The sequence below is a fragment of the Hyla sarda genome, unplaced genomic scaffold (assembly GCF_029499605.1).
Source record: "Hyla sarda isolate aHylSar1 unplaced genomic scaffold, aHylSar1.hap1 scaffold_1061, whole genome shotgun sequence".
Lineage (NCBI taxonomy): Eukaryota > Metazoa > Chordata > Amphibia > Anura > Hylidae > Hyla > Hyla sarda.
The window spans coordinates 108,088-126,517 of NW_026607680.1; the positions used below are offsets into that span (position 1 = coordinate 108,088).

Here is an 18,430-nt window from a genome sequence, read left to right on the forward strand (position 1 = left end):
TGGTGGTTGACTGCCCCCCAGCCCAGAGTGTGCATGGAAAATTGTCTGGCAGCCTCCCTGACAGCAAGCAGTGATAGTGCCCATGAAGGGGACCTTGTTGGGCCCGCCCCTTTCACGGTTATCGCTTCTCGGCCTTTTGGCTAAGATCAAGTGTAGTATCTGTTCTTATCAGTTTTCATGCTGGTGGGGATGGGTGCTGCATGGAGGATGCAGGTGTACCGGGGCTTTCCGGGGCTGGTTCTGAGGAATCAGCTCGACGGCTGCCCCGATGTGACCTGTTCCCTCCGGGTCTCGCCATGAGGCTGAGAGGGTCTAGAGCCGAGGTACTTTTGTGCCTCGGGGAGTGGTGACCCCGAGGTGCCGAAACTCACTGGGAGAATAGGCTCACTGAGTTGAAGCACGGGCACCATAATCTCTTCACCTTGTGGCACTCACCTCTTGATTCCCGGCCTTCTGGCCAGGATCAGAGAAATTTTTATAGATCCGGCCGGATGTCCGGGCAGTATATCTGCACACATTCACTTATTTATTTATTTTTTGTCTCACTGTGTCACTTTTTGCGTGTTGTGTGTTCACAGGATTTGTCAGGATGCGGTAGCCCTTCTGGGTGTCCCTCCTGGCGGTCTAGGGGAGGTGTGTGTGGCCATTAGGTTCCGCACCTCCCTGCAAACACCCCGGGTACTCCTGCTTCGCAGGGTACCTACCGTAATCGGCTCTGCGGGCAGATACCTTGGCTAACGCCAAGGGGGATGCCGGGAGCATTTGTGGTCTCCTAGTAGCTTCGGCGAAAAGGGACATCGAACCTGGAACCTCGCAGGTACCTTTTGGTCCGGAGGCGAAGGGTAAGGTTTGTTGGGGGGCCTCTCTCCTATCGGAGAAGGGCTTGCGATAGACCGCATCCTTTGTGCACGTTTTTTTAGTGTAACACGTTTGCACTTTTTCTTGCACTTTGGGTGAATCGAAAGCACGTTCCTCGGCTTTAAAAAAAAAAAAAAAAAAAAAAATCTGTTCTTATCAGTTTAATATCTGATACGTCCCCTATCTGGGGACCATATATTAAATGGATTTTTGAGAACGGGGGCCGATTTCGAAGCTTGCTTCCGTCGCCCTATGCATTGACCCGATATGGCAGTATCTTCGGGTACAGTGCACCACCCCCTTACAGGGTTAAAAAGAAAGATTCCTACTTTCATTGCTACCTGCTTGCTGGCTAGCCAGCTAGCCAGCCCTGTGGGCCTTGCTGCTGCTGCAGCCAAAAAACAAAAGGTGGTGCTGCTGCTGCTTCTGCTGCTTCTGCTTCTGCTTGTGTCTGGCCCCTGTTGGAGCGTCCAGGCACAGGACTTCTGCTGCTGCTGACTAAATGGCCTCCTTAATTGGATCATTTGAGTAGCCAGCACACCTGTGCAGGTAGGGCATGACATGATAGGCAGCTGCCTTGATAGCGGGTGGGTGCTGAATGTTCCTAATTGACAAAATAAGATTAATGCTTATGAAGAAATATAAAATCTCATCCCTTCCCCAATATCGCGCCACACCCCTACCCCTTAATTCCCTGGTTGAACTTGATGGACATATGTCTTTTTTCGACCGTACTAACTATGTAACTATGTAACATAACATGGGGGGGGGGGGGGTCTCCTGGCTGTTCACACAGGTGTGTCATTGCTGTACATTGACCATGCATTGCTTCTGTGGTATTGCAAAGGCAAAGACAAATGCTTCCAGCCATCCATTGCACTAATGGATTGGTCATCAGCTGGCTGTCTATGTCCCGCATCAATATAGACCAAAGTACAGAGGGTTAGGCTATGCTATTGTGCACCTACCTGATGCATCAGAAGGTGCGAGGCCCTTGCTAAATTCTGTGCACAGACTTTGAGATCTATGCTTTAGACTGTATCTAAACCTGCTCCAACATGGACTGACATTCTGGCCTACTTTCAGCCGATGCGACTTGTCTGTCGCTGAACAGTCGCTTTTTATGTATTCAGCACCTATGTATAATGTTGTAAAAATGCTCTAGAAGCTAAAGTCGCAGAAATGTCACACATATTTGGCCTGCAACTTTCTGTGCGACAAATTCAGACAGGAAAAATCAGTATAAATGCTTAGAAAATTATCCCCCAGTGTCTCCATCTGCTGGCGGTATTGAATAAGCATTGCTGCACTGATGGGGTATGCATTAGACGAAAAAAAAGAAGAAAAAGAAGAATAATACGCCCAGAAAAGAGGCGAAAAGGAGAAAAACGTAAAAAAACTTGAAAAAAAAGTAAGAGGAAGAGAAGGGAAAAAAGGTGGAAATGGGTTTAAAAGTGATTTCGGCGGAGAAATATATATATATATATATATATATATATATATATATATATATATATATATATATATATATGCGCACACACACACATAGATATAAACGTATTCTCCGTTGAGATATTGCAGCCGCTGCTGTGTCCAGGCCCAGGAGCCTTAGCACTGTGCTGTGATGTCACTCAATACCACTGACATCACTAGGTGTAAACAACATCTCTCCTTTGCTGTGTATGTGACTATGGAGCTGTTTGGTGATGTCGTCTATTACGGCCTTCATAGAAGCAACAGGAGATTGTTGCATCCATCTTGAACCCTCAGAACTACAGTGCTATGATGTCACTCACTTCCACAGGCCTTGCAGAGTGTAAACAACAACAACCCAGCTTTGTTGTGTATGTAACCATAGGGATTTGTGATGTCACCTAGAACCTTCACAGCAGCGACAGCTTTATGAGGAGCATCAGCACTGCTCTGCCTGAGCAGAACCATCACCGCCATAGGTTGTCAAATAACCCGGATTTAACCCACACAGGTAAGTCCAATGGGGTGCAGGCATGTCCTCTATGCTTACAGCTTCCCGTGGGTGTTGGTTTGATACCGTTTGGGGACAGCCAAGGAGGCATCTGCAGGCAACAAAGGTAGGTGTGTGCTTGTGTGTGTGTTTCCTATGCAGATCCTAAGCCCAGTGTCACATGCAAGTAGGAGGAGTAAGAAGGGTTCCTGGCAAATCCGGGTTATGGATTGCATTTAAAAAGGCCCCGTGGGAGTGCAATGGGCCCCTGTCTTGCTGCTTAGCAATAATGGTATGGGTTTAGGTTCTGCTGTGTGTACTGGTGGTTGACTGCCCCCCAGCCCAGAGTGTGCATGGAAAATTGTCTGGCAGCCTCCCTGACAGCAAGCAGTGATAGTGCCCATGAAGGGGACCTTGTTGGGCCCGCCCCTTTCACGGTTATCGCTTCTCGGCCTTTTGGCTAAGATCAAGTGTAGTATCTGTTCTTATCAGTTTAATATCTGATACGTCCCCTATCTGGGGACCATATATTAAATGGATTTTTGAGAACGGGGGCCGATTTCGAAGCTTGCTTCCGTCGCCCTATGCATTGACCCGATATGGCAGTATCTTCGGGTACAGTGCACCACCCCCTTACAGGGTTAAAAAGAAAGATTCCTACTTTCATTGCTACCTGCTTGCTGGCTAGCCAGCTAGCCAGCCCTGTGGGCCTTGCTGCTGCTGCAGCCAAAAAACAAAAGGTGGTGCTGCTGCTGCTTCTGCTGCTTCTGCTTCTGCTTGTGTCTGGCCCCTGTTGGAGCGTCCAGGCACAGGACTTCTGCTGCTGCTGACTAAATGGCCTCCTTAATTGGATCATTTGAGTAGCCAGCACACCTGTGCAGGTAGGGCATGACATGATAGGCAGCTGCCTTGATAGCGGGTGGGTGCTGAATGTTCCTAATTGACAAAATAAGATTAATGCTTATGAAGAAATATAAAATCTCATCCCTTCCCCAATATCGCGCCACACCCTACCCCTTAATTCCCTGGTTGAACTTGATGGACATATGTCTTTTTTCGACCGTACTAACTATGTAACTATGTAACATAACATGGGGGGGGGGGTCTCCTGGCTGTTCACACAGGTGTGTCATTGCTGTACATTGACCATGCATTGCTTCTGTGGTATTGCAAAGGCAAAGACAAATGCTTCCAGCCATCCATTGCACTAATGGATTGGTCATCAGCTGGCTGTCTATGTCCCGCATCAATATAGACCAAAGTACAGAGGGTTAGGCTATGCTATTGTGCACCTACCTGATGCATCAGAAGGTGCGAGGCCCCTTGCTAAATTCTGTGCACAGACTTTGAGATCTATGCTTTAGACTGTATCTAAACCTGCTCCAACATGGACTGACATTCTGGCCTACTTTCAGCCGATGCGACTTGTCTGTCGCTGAACAGGTCGCTTTTTATGTATTCAGCACCTATGTATAATGTTGTAAAAATGCTCTAGAAGCTAAAGTCGCAGAAATGTCACACATATTTGGCCTGCAACTTTCTGTGCGACAAATTCAGACAGGAAAAATCAGTATAAATCCTTAGAAAATTATCCCCCCAGTGTCTCCATCTGCTGGCGGTATTGAATAAGCATTGCTGCACTGATGGGGTATGCATTAGATGAAAAAAAAGAAGAAAAAGAAGAATAATACGCCCAGAAAAGAGGCGAAAAGGAGAAAAACGTAAAAAAACGTGAAAAAAAAGTAAGAGGAAGAGAAGGGAAAAAAAGGTGGAAATGGGTTTAAAAGTGATTTCGGCGGAGAAATATATATATATATATATATATATATATATATATATATATATATATGCGCACACACACACATAGATATAAACGTATTCTCCGTTGAGATATTGCAGCCGCTGCTGTGTCCAGGCCCAGGAGCCTTAGCACTGTGCTGTGATGTCACTCAATACCACTGACATCACTAGGTGTAAACAACATCTCTCCTTTGCTGTGTATGTGACTATGGAGCTGTTTGGTGATGTCATCTATTATGGCCTTCATAGAAGCAACAGGAGATTGTTGCATCCATCTTGAACCCTCAGAACTACAGTGCTATGATGTCACTCACTTCCACAGGCCTTGCAGAGTGTAAACAACAACAACCCAGCTTTGTTGTGTATGTAACCATAGGGATTTGTGATGTCACCTAGAACCTTCACAGCAGCGACAGCTTTATGAGGAGCATCAGCACTGCTCTGCCTGAGCAGAACCATCACCGCCATAGGTTGTCAAATAACCCGGATTTAACCCACACAGGTAAGTCCAATGGGGTGCAGGCATGTCCTCTATGCTTACAGCTTCCCGTGGGTGTTGGTTTGATACCGTTTGGGGACAGCCAAGGAGGCATCTGCAGGCAACAAAGGTAGGTGTGTGCTTGTGTGTGTGTTTCCTATGCAGATCCTAAGCCCAGTGTCACATGCAAGTAGGAGGAGTAAGAAGGGTTCCTGGCAAATCCGGGTTATGGATTGCATTTAAAAAGGCCCCGTGGGAGTGCAATGGGCCCCTGTCTTGCTGCTTAGCAATAATGGTATGGGTTTAGGTTCTGCTGTGTGTACTGGTGGTTGACTTTCCCCCAGCCCAGAGTGTGCATGGAAAATTGTCTGGCAGCCTCCCTGACAGCAAGCAGTGATAGTGCCCATGAAGGGGACCTTGTTGGGCCCGCCCCTTTCACGGTTATCGCTTCTCGGCCTTTTGGCTAAGATCAAGTGTAGTATCTGTTCTTATCAGTTTAATATCTGATACGTCCCCTATCTGGGGACCATATATTAAATGGATTTTTGAGAACGGGGGCCGATTTCGAAGCTTGCTTCCGTCGCCCTATGCATTGACCCGATATGGCAGTATCTTCGGGTACAGTGCACCACCCCCTTACAGGGTTAAAAAGAAAGATTCCTACTTTCATTGCTACCTGCTTGCTGGCTAGCCAGCTAGCCAGCCCTGTGGGCCTTGCTGCTGCTGCAGCCAAAAAACAAAAGGTGGTGCTGCTGCTGCTTCTGCTGCTTCTGCTTCTGCTTGTGTCTGGCCCCTGTTGGAGCGTCCAGGCACAGGACTTCTGCTGCTGCTGACTAAATGGCCTCCTTAATTGGATCATTTGAGTAGCCAGCACACCTGTGCAGGTAGGGCATGACATGATAGGCAGCTGCCTTGATAGCGGGTGGGTGCTGAATGTTCCTAATTGACAAAATAAGATTAATGCTTATGAAGAAATATAAAATCTCATCCCTTCCCCAATATCGCGCCACACCCCTACCCCTTAATTCCCTGGTTGAACTTGATGGACATATGTCTTTTTTCGACCGTACTAACTATGTAACTATGTAACATAACATGGGGGGGGGGGGGGGGGGTCTCCTGGCTGTTCACACAGGTGTGTCATTGCTGTACATTGACCATGCATTGCTTCTGTGGTATTGCAAAGGCAAAGACAAATGCTTCCAGCCATCCATTGCACTAATGGATTGGTCATCAGCTGGCTGTCTATGTCCCGCATCAATATAGACCAAAGTACAGAGGGTTAGGCTATGCTATTGTGCACCTACCTGATGCATCAGAAGGTGCGAGGCCCTTGCTAAATTCTGTGCACAGACTTTGAGATCTATGCTTTAGACTGTATCTAAACCTGCTCCAACATGGACTGACATTCTGGCCTACTTTCAGCCGATGCGACTTGTCTGTCGCTGAACAGTCGCTTTTTATGTATTCAGCACCTATGTATAATGTTGTAAAAATGCTCTAGAAGCTAAAGTCGCAGAAATGTCACACATATTTGGCCTGCAACTTTCTGTGCGACAAATTCAGACAGGAAAAATCAGTATAAATCCTTAGAAAATTATCCCCCAGTGTCTCCATCTGCTGGCGGTATTGAATAAGCATTGCTGCACTGATGGGGTATGCATTAGACGAAAAAAAAGAAGAAAAAGAAGAATAATACGCCCAGAAAAGAGGCGAAAAGGAGAAAAACGTAAAAAAACGTGAAAAAAAAGTAAGAGGAAGAGAAGGGAAAAAAAGGTGGAAATGGGTTTAAAAGTGATTTCGGCGGAGAAATATATATATATATATATATATATATATATATATATATATGCGCACACACACACATAGATATAAACGTATTCTCCGTTGAGATATTGCAGCCGCTGCTGTGTCCAGGCCCAGGAGCCTTAGCACTGTGCTGTGATGTCACTCAATACCACTGACATCACTAGGTGTAAACAACATCTCTCCTTTGCTGTGTATGTGACTATGGAGCTGTTTGGTGATGTCGTCTATTACGGCCTTCATAGAAGCAACAGGAGATTGTTGCATCCATCTTGAACCCTCAGAACTACAGTGCTATGATGTCACTCACTTCCACAGGCCTTGCAGAGTGTAAACAACAACAACCCAGCTTTGTTGTGTATGTAACCATAGGGATTTGTGATGTCACCTAGAACCTTCACAGCAGCGACAGCTTTATGAGGAGCATCAGCACTGCTCTGCCTGAGCAGAACCATCACCGCCATAGGTTGTCAAATAACCCGGATTTAACCCACACAGGTAAGTCCAATGGGGTGCAGGCATGTCCTCTATGCTTACAGCTTCCCGTGGGTGTTGGTTTGATACCGTTTGGGGACAGCCAAGGAGGCATCTGCAGGCAACAAAGGTAGGTGTGTGCTTGTGTGTGTGTTTCCTATGCAGATCCTAAGCCCAGTGTCACATGCAAGTAGGAGGAGTAAGAAGGGTTCCTGGCAAATCCGGGTTATGGATTGCATTTAAAAAGGCCCCGTGGGAGTGCAATGGGCCCCTGTCTTGCTGCTTAGCAATAATGGTATGGGTTTAGGTTCTGCTGTGTGTACTGGTGGTTGACTGCCCCCCAGCCCAGAGTGTGCATGGAAAATTGTCTGGCAGCCTCCCTGACAGCAAGCAGTGATAGTGCCCATGAAGGGGACCTTGTTGGGCCCGCCCCTTTCACGGTTATCGCTTCTCGGCCTTTTGGCTAAGATCAAGTGTAGTATCTGTTCTTATCAGTTTAATATCTGATACGTCCCCTATCTGGGGACCATATATTAAATGGATTTTTGAGAACGGGGGCCGATTTCGAAGCTTGCTTCCGTCGCCCTATGCATTGACCCGATATGGCAGTATCTTCGGGTACAGTGCACCACCCCCTTACAGGGTTAAAAAGAAAGATTCCTACTTTCATTGCTACCTGCTTGCTGGCTAGCCAGCTAGCCAGCCCTGTGGGCCTTGCTGCTGCTGCAGCCAAAAAACAAAAGGTGGTGCTGCTGCTGCTTCTGCTGCTTCTGCTTCTGCTTGTGTCTGGCCCCTGTTGGAGCGTCCAGGCACAGGACTTCTGCTGCTGCTGACTAAATGGCCTCCTTAATTGGATCATTTGAGTAGCCAGCACACCTGTGCAGGTAGGGCATGACATGATAGGCAGCTGCCTTGATAGCGGGTGGGTGCTGAATGTTCCTAATTGACAAAATAAGATTAATGCTTATGAAGAAATATAAAATCTCATCCCTTCCCCAATATCGCGCCACACCCCTACCCCTTAATTCCCTGGTTGAACTTGATGGACATATGTCTTTTTTCGACCGTACTAACTATGTAACTATGTAACATAACATGGGGGGGGGGGGGGTCTCCTGGCTGTTCACACAGGTGTGTCATTGCTGTACATTGACCATGCATTGCTTCTGTGGTATTGCAAAGGCAAAGACAAATGCTTCCAGCCATCCATTGCACTAATGGATTGGTCATCAGCTGGCTGTCTATGTCCCGCATCAATATAGACCAAAGTACAGAGGGTTAGGCTATGCTATTGTGCACCTACCTGATGCATCAGAAGGTGCGAGGCCCTTGCTAAATTCTGTGCACAGACTTTGAGATCTATGCTTTAGACTGTATCTAAACCTGCTCCAACATGGACTGACATTCTGGCCTACTTTCAGCCGATGCGACTTGTCTGTCGCTGAACAGTCGCTTTTTATGTATTCAGCACCTATGTATAATGTTGTAAAAATGCTCTAGAAGCTAAAGTCGCAGAAATGTCACACATATTTGGCCTGCAACTTTCTGTGCGACAAATTCAGACAGGAAAAAATCAGTATAAATCCTTAGAAAATTATCCCCCAGTGTCTCCATCTGCTGGCGGTATTGAATAAGCATTGCTGCACTGATGGGGTATGCATTAGACGAAAAAAAAGAAGAAAAAGAAGAATAATACGCCCAGAAAAGAGGCGAAAAGGAGAAAAACGTAAAAAAACGTGAAAAAAAAGTAAGAGGAAGAGAAGGGAAAAAAAGGTGGAAATGGGTTTAAAAGTGATTTCGGCGGAGAAATATATATATATATATATATATATATATATATATATATGCGCACACACACACATAGATATAAACGTATTCTCCGTTGAGATATTGCAGCCGCTGCTGTGTCCAGGCCCAGGAGCCTTAGCACTGTGCTGTGATGTCACTCAATACCACTGACATCACTAGGTGTAAACAACATCTCTCCTTTGCTGTGTATGTGACTATGGAGCTGTTTGGTGATGTCGTCTATTACGGCCTTCATAGAAGCAACAGGAGATTGTTGCATCCATCTTGAACCCTCAGAACTACAGTGCTATGATGTCACTCACTTCCACAGGCCTTGCAGAGTGTAAACAACAACAACCCAGCTTTGTTGTGTATGTAACCATAGGGATTGTGATGTCACCTAGAACCTTCACAGCAGCGACAGCTTTATGAGGAGCATCAGCACTGCTCTGCCTGAGCAGAACCATCACCGCCATAGGTTGTCAAATAACCCGGATTTAACCCACACAGGTAAGTCCAATGGGGTGCAGGCATGTCCTCTATGCTTACAGCTTCCCGTGGGTGTTGGTTTGATACCGTTTGGGGACAGCCAAGGAGGCATCTGCAGGCAACAAAGGTAGGTGTGTGCTTGTGTGTGTGTTTCCTATGCAGATCCTAAGCCCAGTGTCACATGCAAGTAGGAGGAGTAAGAAGGGTTCCTGGCAAATCCGGGTTATGGATTGCATTTAAAAAGGCCCCGTGGGAGTGCAATGGGCCCCTGTCTTGCTGCTTAGCAATAATGGTATGGGTTTAGGTTCTGCTGTGTGTACTGGTGGTTGACTGCCCCCCAGCCCAGAGTGTGCATGGAAAATTGTCTGGCAGCCTCCCTGACAGCAAGCAGTGATAGTGCCCATGAAGGGGACCTTGTTGGGCCCGCCCCTTTCACGGTTATCGCTTCTCGGCCTTTTGGCTAAGATCAAGTGTAGTATCTGTTCTTATCAGTTTAATATCTGATACGTCCCCTATCTGGGGACCATATATTAAATGGATTTTTGAGAACGGGGGCCGATTTCGAAGCTTGCTTCCGTCGCCCTATGCATTGACCCGATATGGCAGTATCTTCGGGTACAGTGCACCACCCCCTTACAGGGTTAAAAAGAAAGATTCCTACTTTCATTGCTACCTGCTTGCTGGCTAGCCAGCTAGCCAGCCCTGTGGGCCTTGCTGCTGCTGCAGCCAAAAAACAAAAGGTGGTGCTGCTGCTGCTTCTGCTGCTTCTGCTTCTGCTTGTGTCTGGCCCCTGTTGGAGCGTCCAGGCACAGGACTTCTGCTGCTGCTGACTAAATGGCCTCCTTAATTGGATCATTTGAGTAGCCAGCACACCTGTGCAGGTAGGGCATGACATGATAGGCAGCTGCCTTGATAGCGGGTGGGTGCTGAATGTTCCTAATTGACAAAATAAGATTAATGCTTATGAAGAAATATAAAATCTCATCCCTTCCCCAATATCGCGCCACACCCCTACCCCTTAATTCCCTGGTTGAACTTGATGGACATATGTCTTTTTTCGACCGTACTAACTATGTAACTATGTAACATAACATGGGGGGGGGGGTCTCCTGGCTGTTCACACAGGTGTGTCATTGCTGTACATTGACCATGCATTGCTTCTGTGGTATTGCAAAGGCAAAGACAAATGCTTCCAGCCATCCATTGCACTAATGGATTGGTCATCAGCTGGCTGTCTATGTCCCGCATCAATATAGACCAAAGTACAGAGGGTTAGGCTATGCTATTGTGCACCTACCTGATGCATCAGAAGGTGCGAGGCCCTTGCTAAATTCTGTGCACAGACTTTGAGATCTATGCTTTAGACTGTATCTAAACCTGCTCCAACATGGACTGACATTCTGGCCTACTTTCAGCCGATGCGACTTGTCTGTCGCTGAACAGTCGCTTTTTATGTATTCAGCACCTATGTATAATGTTGTAAAAATGCTCTAGAAGCTAAAGTCGCAGAAATGTCACACATATTTGGCCTGCAACTTTCTGTGCGACAAATTCAGACAGGAAAAATCAGTATAAATCCTTAGAAAATTATCCCCCAGTGTCTCCATCTGCTGGCGGTATTGAATAAGCATTGCTGCACTGATGGGGTATGCATTAGATGAAAAAAAAGAAGAAAAAGAAGAATAATACGCCCAGAAAAGAGGCGAAAAGGAGAAAAACGTAAAAAAACGTGAAAAAAAAGTAAGAGGAAGAGAAGGGAAAAAAAGGTGGAAATGGGTTTAAAAGTGATTTCGGCGGAGAAATATATATATATATATATATATATATATATATATATATATATGCGCACACACACACATAGATATAAACGTATTCTCCGTTGAGATATTGCAGCCGCTGCTGTGTCCAGGCCCAGGAGCCTTAGCACTGTGCTGTGATGTCACTCAATACCACTGACATCACTAGGTGTAAACAACATCTCTCCTTTGCTGTGTATGTGACTATGGAGCTGTTTGGTGATGTCATCTATTATGGCCTTCATAGAAGCAACAGGAGATTGTTGCATCCATCTTGAACCCTCAGAACTACAGTGCTATGATGTCACTCACTTCCACAGGCCTTGCAGAGTGTAAACAACAACAACCCAGCTTTGTTGTGTATGTAACCATAGGGATTTGTGATGTCACCTAGAACCTTCACAGCAGCGACAGCTTTATGAGGAGCATCAGCACTGCTCTGCCTGAGCAGAACCATCACCGCCATAGGTTGTCAAATAACCCGGATTTAACCCACACAGGTAAGTCCAATGGGGTGCAGGCATGTCCTCTATGCTTACAGCTTCCCGTGGGTGTTGGTTTGATACCGTTTGGGGACAGCCAAGGAGGCATCTGCAGGCAACAAAGGTAGGTGTGTGCTTGTGTGTGTGTTTCCTATGCAGATCCTAAGCCCAGTGTCACATGCAAGTAGGAGGAGTAAGAAGGGTTCCTGGCAAATCCGGGTTATGGATTGCATTTAAAAAGGCCCCGTGGGAGTGCAATGGGCCCCTGTCTTGCTGCTTAGCAATAATGGTATGGGTTTAGGTTCTGCTGTGTGTACTGGTGGTTGACTTTCCCCCAGCCCAGAGTGTGCATGGAAAATTGTCTGGCAGCCTCCCTGACAGCAAGCAGTGATAGTGCCCATGAAGGGGACCTTGTTGGGCCCGCCCCTTTCACGGTTATCGCTTCTCGGCCTTTTGGCTAAGATCAAGTGTAGTATCTGTTCTTATCAGTTTAATATCTGATACGTCCCCTATCTGGGGACCATATATTAAATGGATTTTTGAGAACGGGGGCCGATTTCGAAGCTTGCTTCCGTCGCCCTATGCATTGACCCGATATGGCAGTATCTTCGGGTACAGTGCACCACCCCCTTACAGGGTTAAAAAGAAAGATTCCTACTTTCATTGCTACCTGCTTGCTGGCTAGCCAGCTAGCCAGCCCTGTGGGCCTTGCTGCTGCTGCAGCCAAAAAACAAAAGGTGGTGCTGCTGCTGCTTCTGCTGCTTCTGCTTCTGCTTGTGTCTGGCCCCTGTTGGAGCGTCCAGGCACAGGACTTCTGCTGCTGCTGACTAAATGGCCTCCTTAATTGGATCATTTGAGTAGCCAGCACACCTGTGCAGGTAGGGCATGACATGATAGGCAGCTGCCTTGATAGCGGGTGGGTGCTGAATGTTCCTAATTGACAAAATAAGATTAATGCTTATGAAGAAATATAAAATCTCATCCCTTCCCCAATATCGCGCCACACCCCTACCCCTTAATTCCCTGGTTGAACTTGATGGACATATGTCTTTTTTCGACCGTACTAACTATGTAACTATGTAACATAACATGGGGGGGGGGGGGGGGGTCTCCTGGCTGTTCACACAGGTGTGTCATTGCTGTACATTGACCATGCATTGCTTCTGTGGTATTGCAAAGGCAAAGACAAATGCTTCCAGCCATCCATTGCACTAATGGATTGGTCATCAGCTGGCTGTCTATGTCCCGCATCAATATAGACCAAAGTACAGAGGGTTAGGCTATGCTATTGTGCACCTACCTGATGCATCAGAAGGTGCGAGGCCCTTGCTAAATTCTGTGCACAGACTTTGAGATCTATGCTTTAGACTGTATCTAAACCTGCTCCAACATGGACTGACATTCTGGCCTACTTTCAGCCGATGCGACTTGTCTGTCGCTGAACAGTCGCTTTTTATGTATTCAGCACCTATGTATAATGTTGTAAAAATGCTCTAGAAGCTAAAGTCGCAGAAATGTCACACATATTTGGCCTGCAACTTTCTGTGCGACAAATTCAGACAGGAAAAATCAGTATAAATCCTTAGAAAATTATCCCCCAGTGTCTCCATCTGCTGGCGGTATTGAATAAGCATTGCTGCACTGATGGGGTATGCATTAGACGAAAAAAAAGAAGAAAAAGAAGAATAATACGCCCAGAAAAGAGGCGAAAAGGAGAAAAACGTAAAAAAACGTGAAAAAAAAGTAAGAGGAAGAGAAGGGAAAAAAAGGTGGAAATGGGTTTAAAAGTGATTTCGGCGGAGAAATATATATATATATATATATATATATATATATATATATATATATGCGCACACACACACATAGATATAAACGTATTCTCCGTTGAGATATTGCAGCCGCTGCTGTGTCCAGGCCCAGGAGCCTTAGCACTGTGCTGTGATGTCACTCAATACCACTGACATCACTAGGTGTAAACAACATCTCTCCTTTGCTGTGTATGTGACTATGGAGCTGTTTGGTGATGTCGTCTATTACGGCCTTCATAGAAGCAACAGGAGATTGTTGCATCCATCTTGAACCCTCAGAACTACAGTGCTATGATGTCACTCACTTCCACAGGCCTTGCAGAGTGTAAACAACAACAACCCAGCTTTGTTGTGTATGTAACCATAGGGATTTGTGATGTCACCTAGAACCTTCACAGCAGCGACAGCTTTATGAGGAGCACCAGCACTGCTCTGCCTGAGCAGAACCATCACCGCCATAGGTTGTCAAATAACCCGGATTTAACCCACACAGGTAAGTCCAATGGGGTGCAGGCATGTCCTCTATGCTTACAGCTTCCCGTGGGTGTTGGTTTGATACCGTTTGGGGACAGCCAAGGAGGCATCTGCAGGCAACAAAGGTAGGTGTGTGCTTGTGTGTGTGTTTCCTATGCAGATCCTAAGCCCAGTGTCACATGCAAGTAGGAGGAGTAAGAAGGGTTCCTGGCAAATCCGGGTTATGGATTGCATTTAAAAAGGCCCCGTGGGAGTGCAATGGGCCCCTGTCTTGCTGCTTAGCAATAATGGTATGGGTTTAGGTTCTGCTGTGTGTACTGGTGGTTGACTGCCCCCCAGCCCAGAGTGTGCATGGAAAATTGTCTGGCAGCCTCCCTGACAGCAAGCAGTGATAGTGCCCATGAAGGGGACCTTGTTGGGCCCGCCCCTTTCACGGTTATCGCTTCTCGGCCTTTTGGCTAAGATCAAGTGTAGTATCTGTTCTTATCAGTTTAATATCTGATACGTCCCCTATCTGGGGACCATATATTAAATGGATTTTTGAGAACGGGGGCCGATTTCGAAGCTTGCTTCCGTCGCCCTATGCATTGACCCGATATGGCAGTATCTTCGGGTACAGTGCACCACCCCCTTACAGGGTTAAAAAGAAAGATTCCTACTTTCATTGCTACCTGCTTGCTGGCTAGCCAGCTAGCCAGCCCTGTGGGCCTTGCTGCTGCTGCAGCCAAAAAACAAAAGGTGGTGCTGCTGCTGCTTCTGCTGCTTCTGCTTCTGCTTGTGTCTGGCCCCTGTTGGAGCGTCCAGGCACAGGACTTCTGCTGCTGCTGACTAAATGGCCTCCTTAATTGGATCATTTGAGTAGCCAGCACACCTGTGCAGGTAGGGCATGACATGATAGGCAGCTGCCTTGATAGCGGGTGGGTGCTGAATGTTCCTAATTGACAAAATAAGATTAATGCTTATGAAGAAATATAAAATCTCATCCCTTCCCCAATATCGCGCCACACCCCTACCCCTTAATTCCCTGGTTGAACTTGATGGACATATGTCTTTTTTCGACCGTACTAACTATGTAACTATGTAACATAACATGGGGGGGGGGGGGGGGGTCTCCTGGCTGTTCACACAGGTGTGTCATTGCTGTACATTGACCATGCATTGCTTCTGTGGTATTGCAAAGGCAAAGACAAATGCTTCCAGCCATCCATTGCACTAATGGATTGGTCATCAGCTGGCTGTCTATGTCCCGCATCAATATAGACCAAAGTACAGAGGGTTAGGCTATGCTATTGTGCACCTACCTGATGCATCAGAAGGTGCGAGGCCCTTGCTAAATTCTGTGCACAGACTTTGAGATCTATGCTTTAGACTGTATCTAAACCTGCTCCAACATGGACTGACATTCTGGCCTACTTTCAGCCGATGCGACTTGTCTGTCGCTGAACAGTCGCTTTTTATGTATTCAGCACCTATGTATAATGTTGTAAAAATGCTCTAGAAGCTAAAGTCGCAGAAATGTCACACATATTTGGCCTGCAACTTTCTGTGCGACAAATTCAGACAGGAAAAATCAGTATAAATCCTTAGAAAATTATCCCCCAGTGTCTCCATCTGCTGGCGGTATTGAATAAGCATTGCTGCACTGATGGGGTATGCATTAGACGAAAAAAAAGAAGAAAAAGAAGAATAATACGCCCAGAAAAGAGGCGAAAAGGAGAAAAACGTAAAAAAACGTGAAAAAAAAGTAAGAGGAAGAGAAGGGAAAAAAAGGTGGAAATGGGTTTAAAAGTGATTTCGGCGGAGAAATATATATATATATATATATATATATATATATATATATGCGCACACACACACATAGATATAAACGTATTCTCCGTTGAGATATTGCAGCCGCTGCTGTGTCCAGGCCCAGGAGCCTTAGCACTGTGCTGTGATGTCACTCAATACCACTGACATCACTAGGTGTAAACAACATCTCTCCTTTGCTGTGTATGTGACTATGGAGCTGTTTGGTGATGTCGTCTATTACGGCCTTCATAGAAGCAACAGGAGATTGTTGCATCCATCTAGAACCCTCAGAACTACAGTGCTATGATGTCACTCACTTCCACAGGCCTTGCAGAGTGTAAACAACAACAACCCAGCTTTGTTGTGTATGTAACCATAGGGATTTGTGATGTCACCTAGAACCTTCACAGCAGCGACAGCTTTATGAGGAGCATCAGCACTGCTCTGCCTGAGCAGAACCATCACCGCCATAGGTTGTCAAATAACCCGGATTTAACCCACACAGGTAAGTCCAATGGGGTGCAGGCATGTCCTCTATGCTTACAGCTTCCCGTGGGTGTTGGTTTGATACCGTTTGGGGACAGCCAAGGAGGCATCTGCAGGCAACAAAGGTAGGTGTGTGCTTGTGTGTGTGTTTCCTATGCAGATCCTAAGCCCAGTGTCACATGCAAGTAGGAGGAGTAAGAAGGGTTCCTGGCAAATCCGGGTTATGGATTGCATTTAAAAAGGCCCCGTGGGAGTGCAATGGGCCCCTGTCTTGCTGCTTAGCAATAATGGTATGGGTTTAGGTTCTGCTGTGTGTACTGGTGGTTGACTGCCCCCCAGCCCAGAGTGTGCATGGAAAATTGTCTGGCAGCCTCCCTGACAGCAAGCAGTGATAGTGCCCATGAAGGGGACCTTGTTGGGCCCGCCCCTTTCACGGTTATCGCTTCTCGGCCTTTTGGCTAAGATCAAGTGTAGTATCTGTTCTTATCAGTTTAATATCTGATACGTCCCCTATCTGGGGACCATATATTAAATGGATTTTTGAGAACGGGGGCCGATTTCGAAGCTTGCTTCCGTCGCCCTATGCATTGACCCGATATGGCAGTATCTTCGGGTACAGTGCACCACCCCCTTACAGGGTTAAAAAGAAAGATTCCTACTTTCATTGCTACCTGCTTGCTGGCTAGCCAGCTAGCCAGCCCTGTGGGCCTTGCTGCTGCTGCAGCCAAAAAACAAAAGGTGGTGCTGCTGCTGCTTCTGCTGCTTCTGCTTCTGCTTGTGTCTGGCCCCTGTTGGAGCGTCCAGGCACAGGACTTCTGCTGCTGCTGACTAAATGGCCTCCTTAATTGGATCATTTGAGTAGCCAGCACACCTGTGCAGGTAGGGCATGACATGATAGGCAGCTGCCTTGATAGCGGGTGGGTGCTGAATGTTCCTAATTGACAAAATAAGATTAATGCTTATGAAGAAATATAAAATCTCATCCCTTCCCCAATATCGCGCCACACCCCTACCCCTTAATTCCCTGGTTGAACTTGATGGACATATGTCTTTTTTCGACCGTACTAACTATGTAACTATGTAACATAACATGGGGGGGGGGGGGGGGGGGTCTCCTGGCTGTTCACACAGGTGTGTCATTGCTGTACATTGACCATGCATTGCTTCTGTGGTATTGCAAAGGCAAAGACAAATGCTTCCAGCCATCCATTGCACTAATGGATTGGTCATCAGCTGGCTGTCTATGTCCCGCATCAATATAGACCAAAGTACAGAGGGTTAGGCTATGCTATTGTGCACCTACCTGATGCATCAGAAGGTGCGAGGCCCTTGCTAAATTCTGTGCACAGACTTTGAGATCTATGCTTTAGACTGTATCTAAACCTGCTCCAACATGGACTGACATTCTGGCCTACTTTCAGCCGATGCGACTTGTCTGTCGCTGAACAGTCGCTTTTTATGTATTCAGCACCTATGTATAATGTTGTAAAAATGCTCTAGAAGCTAAAGTCGCAGAAATGTCACACATATTTGGCCTGCAACTTTCTGTGCGACAAATTCAGACAGGAAAAATCAGTATAAATCCTTAGAAAATTATCCCCCAGTGTCTCCATCTGCTGGCGGTATTGAATAAGCATTGCTGCACTGATGGGGTATGCATTAGACGAAAAAAAAGAAGAAAAAGAAGAATAATACGCCCAGAAAAGAGGCGAAAAGGAGAAAAACGTAAAAAAACGTGAAAAAAAAGTAAGAGGAAGAGCAGGGAAAAAAAGGTGGAAATGGGTTTAAAAGTGATTTCGGCGGAGAAATATATATATATATATATATATATATATATATATGCGCACACACACACATAGATATAAACGTATTCTCCGTTGAGATATTGCAGCCGCTGCTGTGTCCAGGCCCAGGAGCCTTAGCACTGTGCTGTGATG

The 18,430-nt window shown here is 46.4% G+C and overlaps 8 non-coding genes and 1 pseudogene across 8 annotated transcripts; all 9 read left to right on the forward strand.

Moving 5' to 3' along the window:
• The first annotated feature begins 120 nt into the window (after positions 1-120).
• LOC130299687 (U2 spliceosomal RNA) lies at positions 121-280 on the forward strand (annotated as a pseudogene).
• A 692-nt stretch (positions 281-972) lies between these two features.
• On the forward strand, positions 973-1,157 carry LOC130299737 (U2 spliceosomal RNA). Its single transcript, XR_008850822.1, has one exon. It is a non-coding gene; the product is annotated as a U2 spliceosomal RNA (small nuclear RNA).
• Positions 1,158-3,261: 2,104 nt separating this feature from the next.
• Positions 3,262-3,452, forward strand: LOC130299721 (U2 spliceosomal RNA). The gene has a single exon (XR_008850807.1). It is a non-coding gene; the product is annotated as a U2 spliceosomal RNA (small nuclear RNA).
• Positions 3,453-5,542: 2,090 nt separating this feature from the next.
• Positions 5,543-5,733, forward strand: LOC130299722 (U2 spliceosomal RNA). The gene has a single exon (XR_008850808.1). It is a non-coding gene; the product is annotated as a U2 spliceosomal RNA (small nuclear RNA).
• Positions 5,734-7,822: 2,089 nt separating this feature from the next.
• On the forward strand, positions 7,823-8,013 carry LOC130299723 (U2 spliceosomal RNA). Its single transcript, XR_008850809.1, has one exon. It is a non-coding gene; the product is annotated as a U2 spliceosomal RNA (small nuclear RNA).
• A 2,083-nt stretch (positions 8,014-10,096) lies between these two features.
• Positions 10,097-10,287, forward strand: LOC130299725 (U2 spliceosomal RNA). Its single transcript, XR_008850811.1, has one exon. It is a non-coding gene; the product is annotated as a U2 spliceosomal RNA (small nuclear RNA).
• Positions 10,288-12,371: 2,084 nt separating this feature from the next.
• Positions 12,372-12,562, forward strand: LOC130299726 (U2 spliceosomal RNA). Its single transcript, XR_008850812.1, has one exon. It is a non-coding gene; the product is annotated as a U2 spliceosomal RNA (small nuclear RNA).
• A 2,092-nt stretch (positions 12,563-14,654) lies between these two features.
• LOC130299727 (U2 spliceosomal RNA) lies at positions 14,655-14,845 on the forward strand. Its single transcript, XR_008850813.1, has one exon. It is a non-coding gene; the product is annotated as a U2 spliceosomal RNA (small nuclear RNA).
• A 2,086-nt stretch (positions 14,846-16,931) lies between these two features.
• On the forward strand, positions 16,932-17,122 carry LOC130299728 (U2 spliceosomal RNA). The gene has a single exon (XR_008850814.1). It is a non-coding gene; the product is annotated as a U2 spliceosomal RNA (small nuclear RNA).
• Positions 17,123-18,430: the final 1,308 nt, after the last annotated feature.